The sequence below is a fragment of the Dermacentor andersoni genome, chromosome 1 (assembly GCF_023375885.2).
Source record: "Dermacentor andersoni chromosome 1, qqDerAnde1_hic_scaffold, whole genome shotgun sequence".
NCBI classification, from domain to species: Eukaryota; Metazoa; Arthropoda; class Arachnida; order Ixodida; family Ixodidae; genus Dermacentor; species Dermacentor andersoni.
The window spans coordinates 85,609,886-85,619,497 of record NC_092814.1 but is presented as its reverse complement, the minus strand read 5'-3'; positions in this window follow the sequence as shown (position 1 = coordinate 85,619,497).

Genomic DNA, 9,612 nt, shown 5'->3' with positions numbered 1-9,612 from the left:
GGAGGCGGGCTCACATACTCGTGTTGCACACACACACAGGTGTAAAGGTCCGGAGCCGACGTCAGAGGGGCTTCGTAGAACTCTGCTCCGTCCCGGGTGGCGCGGCCGGGTACCACATTCCTGAGCTGACCCCGCACCACGTGGCTGCCGGTTATCCGCAGTTCTCTGAAGTGCGCCCCGTCTGGTTGGATTGGAACACGTGCAGCGGGCTGAAATAGCTGGCACGTTTCCACCCCGTACGGCCATTCCTAACAGCTCCTCCATGGCCCGGAAAATCTCGCCTGGCCATTGCTGGCAACCGCTGGGCAGGAAGAGAATGGCTGGCGAGCAAGACGATGGCTTTGCTCTCTGCAACCCCTGCGTACTTGGAATGCCTTCAACCATCTCACAACAACTGGTACAGAAGAGTTGACCTGGCAACACAATACCGCTCAGCGTTCAAACGCCCGGAATCAGCCGTTAATCCACCAGGCCTCCTATCACAATTTCAATGCAAGTCACTCAACTGGGAAACCCCAAATTTTGCCCCAAAATTTCGTGCCGCCAAAGCGAGCGTTCACGTTCCTCTTGAGTTCGACCAAACCTGACCGTCGCGCTGCACAAGAGTAAAGGTTTACGCAGAACTGAACTGAAGGCTCTCAAACACCAATACCCAAACATAACTTAAGCAGCCTAACTTCGTGAACAGCCTGTTCTTATCCTACCACAGTGGCGTACTTATCTCATGTACTCCTGCCACTGCACCGTCTGGCCAACTCCACAGGTACGTAAATACAATCGCGCCAGCTTTGTGGTCTCTAATCCAAACGCGTACTTGCGACGCTTACTCACATTTCTTCCTTTAATCCACACAGGACACGTTCCTTAAACAAACACCCAAACTTGCGTAACTTACGCAACACAGAGGAACCTTTGAACAAATGTGTCTTTTACTAACTAGCTCTACGCACGCGTACTAGAGAAGTCAGAATACGGCTGCCCTCGACACACACGAGCAACCCAGTCATAAACCTTCTGCTACCTTCCGTCCGCACAGGACACGCGCTAACGGACCTAAGAACTCTTAGTGCAAATCACGCACTTACTGAAGATCTACGCGCTTAACCTTAGAAAATAAAAAACACATAAAAAAAATGTTAACTAATACACACGCGCGTTACGATAGGCCTTTCACCGATAACCTTGACACTCAGGTTACTCATTTGTTCTATGAATTTCGAATCATTGTTACCTTCTAGAATTGTCTTACGAATTTCTTCAGTATCCATTAGATCGTTAAAAACGGATAAATTGAACATGTCATTTTATATCTTACATGAATTTGTTATGTACAAAAGTTCTGCAAAAGCTGTATTTACATTTTACTAAATTTTTTTAGGTTCATGTGTGACATCAATTTTGTCCGCTTTAAATGTACTATTAGATGCAATTCACGTAATTCTGATAGCTTTTTTCATTGCCGAGTTACGGAGTTGTAAATTTCATAGTTTCGTTTTCTGAAAATTTTTGATTTTTGTCAATTTTTAATAAAACATTTACGACCGAGATCAAAAATTCGAAACCAACAGTCACTAGATTTTAAGGCTTCCTTTTAAATGCAACAAACCTCCTCAAATTTGGTGCAGTGGTTGTCAAGAAAAACGAATTCTTCTTTTACATGTATTTATATAGGAGCACCCAAGCTAAAGCTTCCTCTTAAAGGCGAAGCTTACAGGGACACTAAAGGTTTCTATGAAATCAAGTTAAAGTGATAAAGCGATGCTCTAGAACGTCTAAGGCGTTAATATAATCGCGAACAGAACTTAAGTAGCCGAGAAATTGAGGTAAATGCATGACACCATTTGAGACCCCCCAGCGACATCCGGTACTATGCCGATGACGAAGGCACTCCAAATCATAATTTATGTCACTAGTACTCAACTACTCGTATTAAAAATAATTTCATTAGGTTATAAGGCGGAAGAAAATGCTATTTGTCTACTTCTGTTTAATTCTAAAAATAAATAACATTTTGACGTTACCCTTCAGTGGTATGGGTGGTCGAAAGGTTTTGTTTTCGCTCGACTCTGCGCCGCGCGAGCTTTGGAGTTTCAGTTGTTTCGTTATCGCGTCGTGCTGCGCTGGTTCTGCTGGCTCGTGAAACTTGCATTTGGAACAAGCAGCGAGAATGCCATGTCCATGTGATGTCGTGGGATGCGCGAACGGTCCGCGGAGCTTGGCAGAGGGCAGTTGCAGCGGCGAATCCAACGTTACTTACCACTGTGTGTCAACGAGTGAACCTCTCCGTTCGAAGTGGTTATAAGTGCCGTACCTCTGCCACAGCGCATTGGCAAAGAGCCGAAAAATCGCATAGTGTGCTCGCTGCACTTTCGTCCAGAGGATTACGAGTTCAACGAGGACTTACTGAAGTCGTGTGGAGTGCCTTTCAAAGCAATGCTTTCCCGTAGAGCTGTTCCGTCGGTCTTGCCTGCATTCTCCGAAGCGCAAGAACAACTGCAGGTTGAAGACGGGTCATTGAGTGCGGCATTTGGTTTTTACGAAGGAAAAGCTACAAATGTGCGAATATGTACAGCCATCACATACAGTTGCCGTCGTAGTAGTACGCAACGGCGCCAGCAGCGCGAGCCAATGTGTCGTTGTCAGGGTCGTCCATTGCAACGAGCGTCAAAGTTGGCGTCATAAAATAAAGAACCAGCTTATCGTCGCGCGCTTTCCCTTCCGCTAGCCACTATAGTTCCACTTTGGCGCTGCTGTTGGCTCTCTCTGTCTTGGCTCTGTTTCTGGCCGCGCGTTTGCGTTTTGCGCAGAAAAGCCGTAGCGCCGTCTGCGGGCGCCGTTTTACTCACCGACGGCGCAACGTCACTATGAGACCATGACGTCACCACTCTTCGATTGGGGGGCGGGCGATTTGAACTGCGCTAGAGGTACGCGGACGCTTCAGAACGCATTTTCTCTTAAAATAAGTCTCTTCTTCGCAGGAAACAAGCGTTTCGAGGTTTCTGGGATGGTATTTCAACAGTCCATGTTGACTTAATATTAGCCTTTAGCGTCCCTTTAAGCGTCCTCCAATTTTTTTAATTACTTATGACAGTTGACCTAATTGTGACACACATGTTCTAACGCGGACCATCCGGCTGCTCTTAAAGGGTGGAGTCGGGCTCTCTTTCAAAGGGTGGCGTTTACCTGAGAATTTTGTATATGTATAAATAAACATATCGATCTTCGTTTAGTCTCATGATGTCTACTCCGAATTAGTGCCGGCTTAAAGAGGCGGACGACGGCGGATATGACCGACGGCGGACACCTCCAGAAAATATAGTTGCCGTTGAGACAGGGGTGTAGCATATTCTTCTTCTACTCTGATGTCATACAGTCCTGCAGATAACTAGTCTCAAGCCGCGTTCCGAGGCAATATATCCGCGCATGCAACCTTGCTGCCGTTTTTGACGAGGGTTCCGTTAAGTGAAGATACAAGAAAGAATGAAGAATGATAAGGACGCAGTTTACGGTGCCGTCTTCTGGAGACATTTATTTAGGCGCTTCTATTGAACATTCCATTCCCTTCGTAGATTTTTAATTACCTCTATAATTACGTCCTTCGTTGATTTACTGCTATACAATTGCACCTAGAAAGACAGGCTCGGTTACGACTGCTCACGCCGCATAATTAATTCTCGATAATGTATTCTGAAGCTGCACCCTGTAACTACGTGCGTGAGCGAAAAGCTTACGTGCGTGAACGCAAAGTATTCGCGTTAGTTACGGTAGAACGCAAGATGGTGCTTCGCAGATTGCTGCTCATTGAAAAACGTGCCCTATACGTATATACCTATAGGTAAAATATCCCTGTTGTACAATATATTTCCCCAATTAGCAAGCCGTGTTTTCATTATAGATTGGCAGGTTTCGTTTATTCTTTGATAAAATAGGTGGTTATTTTCTTTCTGCTGTTAAATATATTAACCAATTTGAGGGAAATGTACCGTTTGTTTCAAGAAGCAAGTATTGGCAGCAGTGACCGGTGTTGCAAGTGTGAAGTGTTGTGGCGATGCCGCTGTTCGCTTAGAATACAGAGGCCACTGCAGCTTTTGCACTCGAAAGGCTACCATAAGAACTCGGTGTCTTCGGCCGCTATCACTGCAGGCTACACTTTCCTGATAGCGATCTGGAAGATGACGAAAGTGGTCTGGCCTGTTTGCGTTGTAGCTGATTTTGCTAAAGCTGTTTCATGAAGCTGAACGGAGATTTGAAAACAGAGCATTGGGTTCTACAAATGTCGAAATAAGACTGGACGTCGTTTGCCGTGATAATAAATCCAGTCCATAGTTGCTATGCGCGCTCACATACGCATGTGTGCACTCACATGAACGCGCGTATATGAACAAATACACTTGGACGTTCCACATGTGCCCATGTAGCTTTTATACTTCAGCTTTTGCCGTCATCTACATTTACTTATGACCGAAACTCGTTGATTTACGAGCGCGTAGAATTTCCACTTCAGCCTGTAAGGGTTTGACGCTTCCACAGTTTCCGCGCGTCTTTTGCGTAGCACAAAAAATATATCATTGCTGACGTTCCAACCCCAACCACCGTCTTCCCTTTCCCATCTGTTTGTCTCACGTTAGGAATAAACATGAAAATGTCTAGAGATGGCGCGCCCGTCGCGAATGCAAATTGCTGACGCATTGAACGCTGTTCGTGCGCTACCGGTCGTACTAAAAGGAAACTTGGATACAGCAGCCAGTGCGTTACCACTCGGACTTGTTTCTGTTTTTTTTTTTCTTTCTTATGGGGGTGAATGGAAGATGGAAACCTTCTAGTCACACAACGGCGTGACGTTGTTCGAGCGACAACGCTGCGCTACACCTACACTGTGCACCCTTAACAGGCGCACTCAGCAGCCTCGTTGCACTGCGGTCGTCTAGCGGCAGCCGCCAGCGTGACGCGAACTTCGCGCTGATGCACTTTCGAGTTGAACACCTGTGCCAGAGGACGGAAGTAGGTCGCTTTGTACGCGCCCTGGCTTGCGGTGTGTGTGCGTGCGGGTCGTGCAGGAAAGAGAGCGCGTTCCCAGGATAATGTCGGTCGCTGCCTGAATCTCCTATGCAGTAATCAATTTCGGACTCAACGACAACGACTAGACGCTTCCCCGGTGGACGATCAAGGTGGGAGAGAGATTTGTCAGTCATTTACTTATAGCTTATCCATTATCCAAGTGAGTTCTGAGCAAAACAGTTATGAAACTACGTATCCTTTTTTATTATCTGTTACGTTCAGGACAACGCAATAGCAGTAGAATTCTAGGTTACGCATGCTGGAAGGATGGCAATTGCTCGAGAAAACTGAGCGCTAAGTGTGTATTGGCAGAATACGCGAAGGAGCTGTCTTCTTGCAGTGCTCCTTCTGGTGTTCTGGCGCGCACTGTCGGGACAAGCGCTTATTACAGGGTTCTAAATGTTGCCTTTGATGTCGCGTAATGCTAGTCGATCATGTCGCGAACAGCAGGCTAATACAAATTGTCGAGTCTTGTACAGCTGTGGTGGGTGGATGGAAAACTGAGCCACTCATCTGAGGTACAAGTAAGCTTTTATGACTCGGCTAGTAAATAATTTGGCAGAGACAGCATATGCATGATCTCGTCTTGAGGATGCAAGCGAAAATTGTCAGTCCATTGGCTACGTTTTTGCATAACCGATGCATAACCCACATATGAAGCAATACAGTTTTGCAGAAGTTCGAGAAGTTGCCGTTGGGGATTCCTGTCGACGACAAGCGGGCAGAACGGAGCGTTCAGCATTTAGTTGTGCACTAAAACACACGCCCTTTTCGCGCTTATTCTTGCACCCGCAGAATCAAATGGTTAGACCGGGAACATGCATGTCACTTGAACTCAAGCATTCAATGCTTGAATGCTTGAAGCATTCAAGTACTAAAGTGTTTAGGCTGAAAGGCAGGATTGTTTTGTAAGAGGGTGACCTAAAGTGTAAGAAACGAGTGATAATTGCCAAATATCAGTTTATTTCTCTACAAGATAAGTACTCCGTAAGGTTTCAAGCAAATATACACTGATCCAAATGACAGCGCTAATTACACATGAAGAAAGGAATGGTGACATCATGAGAAGCCAACAAACAAAGACACCAAGGAAAACACAGGGGAATAGCCTTGTACTTACTAATTGAATTAAAGAAATGATGAATTAATGGCGATGAAAGTGAATGAAAAAACAACTTGTCACAGGTGGGGAACGATCTCACGTCTTCGCATTACGCGTGCGATGCTCTAACCAATGGTGACATCATCGTGACATCATGTAACTTATGCATAATGCCACTTCACCTGCCATATACGGCAGCAAATTGAGACGGAGTTAAAGACAGGCTGCAGCCGAGTGCGCATCATTATTGTCTATTTCTTTTTCTGTTACATCATTCTTTTTTCGCTCACCTGCGAATGGAATGCGACGAACGGGATGCACAGTTGTCCTAGTGCAGTTAGACTCGTGGACTATTGCAGTAACGGAAAGAGGGCAAGAGAGAGGAGTTGATGCTGTTAGAGGTTATAAATTGAGGACGATAATAAAACTTGGCGAAAACATCAGGAACACCTGCCATAAAGGAAAACGTTGTTATTGTACGATTCGGAGTTAAACGCAAACGTAGTGTTCTTAGAGTGAAAAAGAAAGGGATATCTTTTATGTGATAGTTTCATTCACAGGTGCTTGTGAACTGAGTTCCTGCTGGAATCTTGACTTTTTTTCCCTCTTTTTTTCATGTTTTTTGCCATTATGCGTAGGAAGGTTGGCAGATGCTGTACATAAAGAGCGAGAGAGTGAGATTGCAGAACTAACGGGAAAAGACAGGAAGGTCAACCGAAAAGAAGATACGATATTATTGGTACCAGGACGGGGGGTTAGATGAGAAGGTAATTGGTAAAAAGGAAATAGGGAGGCGAGAAACACTGGACACAAACATGCGTACAGATGTCACAGTTATCAGCAGGTACTAAAGCCGCTAGCACATGTCTGTCGCCCTTAAAAAGCGAAAGTGTGAGCCACTTCTGCGCGAGTTCATGATGCTGAGCAGGAGTAATGACACGTGGGCACAGGAGCTGTTGGAGGCTTTTGATATTTAAAAAAATGCACGAATTGCATCAGTGATATATGTTTACCTGATCTGTTTATATTTTTTTTTGGCAGCGAGTTTAAACAGTTTGACACGTTGCTACGATTTTTTTTTACCTGTTCGCTGCACGCATGTGCATCTGGTGTACTCTTTCGGCTCCGCCTTCCGAATAAACAATCGAAGTTTAGGCCTGCCCTGCTCCTTATGCTCCTTAAGTATTTCTTTCCTCGTTGCTCTAATATGTATCTCTTATTGCAACGACGCCTTCGTCACCCTCTTCGGCGACGAGTGGTGAGGTCGGCATCCCGAAATGCTCAATTTCGAAAGCGGTCAGTTGTCAGTATGAATTCGCACAGTGGTAACAAGTAGGGATGGGGTTCAGGGGCTCCTCGTGACCACAACTGCCACGCGCAGCGTTATCAACCATTTCAAAACGGAACGCAAAAGTTTTTGCAAAGGCCTGCTGCCCATAGCTGACAAAGAAAGGTTGTCTCACGTCGGGAAGCCCAGACAGGGTCTCAAACCTGAACGAAGGTCCAAGCCGTGCACCCTGCTGTGTTGAAAGCTTGTCGTGTTTTACACGGACAACACGATCTTTCGTACGAGACCAAAATTTTTCGTAACCGCATCTTTCCTGGACCATGGTATTGGTTGCTGTATACCCTCTTCGTGAGCTCTCCGCGCAGCGTCATCGGCGTACGTGCTTGCCACCCATAAGGCCGCGGTGGTCTGGAACTTGAAAGACACTCAAGAAAGCGGTATGATATCGCCTCTAGGTCAATATGTTTCGAAACTTTTATCATTTCAAACACTATTCAGTTATTCGTGTGGCGCGTGCCGCCGTTTGGTGGTTACAAACTGCAGTGTTGCGTAGAATAGAAACAATTTAGACGCTGTTTTGGGCAGATAATGCAAAGTGCAGCGCGTAGAGCAGCCATTTTAGCAGTTGTCGTTTAGGTAGGGTGCGACGTGCTGATCCCGGCCTTGGTGACTTTCGCTGGGAAGACTACGGCTCCTGCTCAGCCTGAACACTAAGACTCTGACTAAGCTGTTGAAAACGACTGAGCTATTTGTATATAGTACAGTATATAAACTAAGTCCATGCATCTCTCGTACAAAAGGAGCAGAGAGAATTGTACTACTCCGCGATTTGACGCATCGTAGACTTGGTCATCGTTGTTTGTTTTTGCGAGTAGAAGCTGTTGCCGCTCTAGCCACAAGAATGACGCGTGCGCTTTCACCAATGAGCGTGGAGAGTTCAGTCACGTAACGCAAAGCTTGTTTCCCTCCAACACCACTAGATGTGGCCCTCAGCACGTCATGGATGGTGGAACCCACCGATTGAGCCCGCAGTATTGTGGAAGTATAATCCGTATAGTGCCTATAGATTATAGCGGAAGCTTTGCCGCGGCGTGCATGGGTTCGCCTCGCTATTCGTGCGTATGCCATCACGTCGGTGGCAGCGTGGGCGTTCGCCGCCACGTCGCGTTCACGACAAATGCGACATGCGGTTCCAGCTGACAGCGTTTCTGGCGCTGTGCCACGCTCGCTATGTTCCCATGGTGCCAGGAACACTTTCGACCGTCTATTCTCGCGTGTCCGGTGCAGAGAGGCGCGAAATCTCGCGAAGGTTATTTGTCTGTTCGATTCACCTGCACCTTTCTCGCTAGTTCACTGCGATGTTCCAATGCTCGTGCGGCACCAGTGCTGAAGTGCAGCCACATGCGCGACACTAGGCTAGGCTTTCCGGAAATGGGCGCAAAAGTACGGATGTGAAGCAGGTCTTCAGCTTCTGCGCTTGCAACTTGTGCCGTTCGTTGCAGGCGTTGTCCAGCACGTGTTGCGATTGTATCACGAATGCCCACTGTTGCGAAATTCACCGTGCCGTCTTTGCCAGCATTCGACGGCGAAATGAGCAGATAATGGTTTATTTGCAATGCTGGCGAGTAAGTTGGTGTGACAGAAAAAAGAATACCTCGATATTGTGAATAGGTAGAAAAAAAACTATTTTGAATTCGGGTTTAAGCGGCCTTTTCCGCCGGTCTCGAGACAGGTTAGAGGGGCACGGCGCGAATATTGGCTTCTATCGTGGGCATGGGTGCCACCGTTGCCGATTCAGGGCGCAATTTCTATCAGCGAGCCACCCAACAGCACGGTCATATTTCTTGTAGCGTTGTAAGCTGCCATGGCGCCGGAGAAATCGTCTGCTAGTTTGTCGCTGCACGACATTGGCACTCAACGTCACACGGGTGCAGAAAGTTCAGAAACTCAACCTAAACTTTAGCTGCACTTTTTGAATAGCTCACAAAACGTAAGTCAATCGAAATGGCCTGACAGTATACCGGAAGTCATCGCTCAAAAATATCACCCTTGAACGAAACTGACTGACTTACTTTTGTGCTGCAAGGTGCGCCACAGTGGCTAATGACCGTCACGGGCAGGTTACGGGACGCATATTCCTACAACAAGTACTAGAGCGAACCTG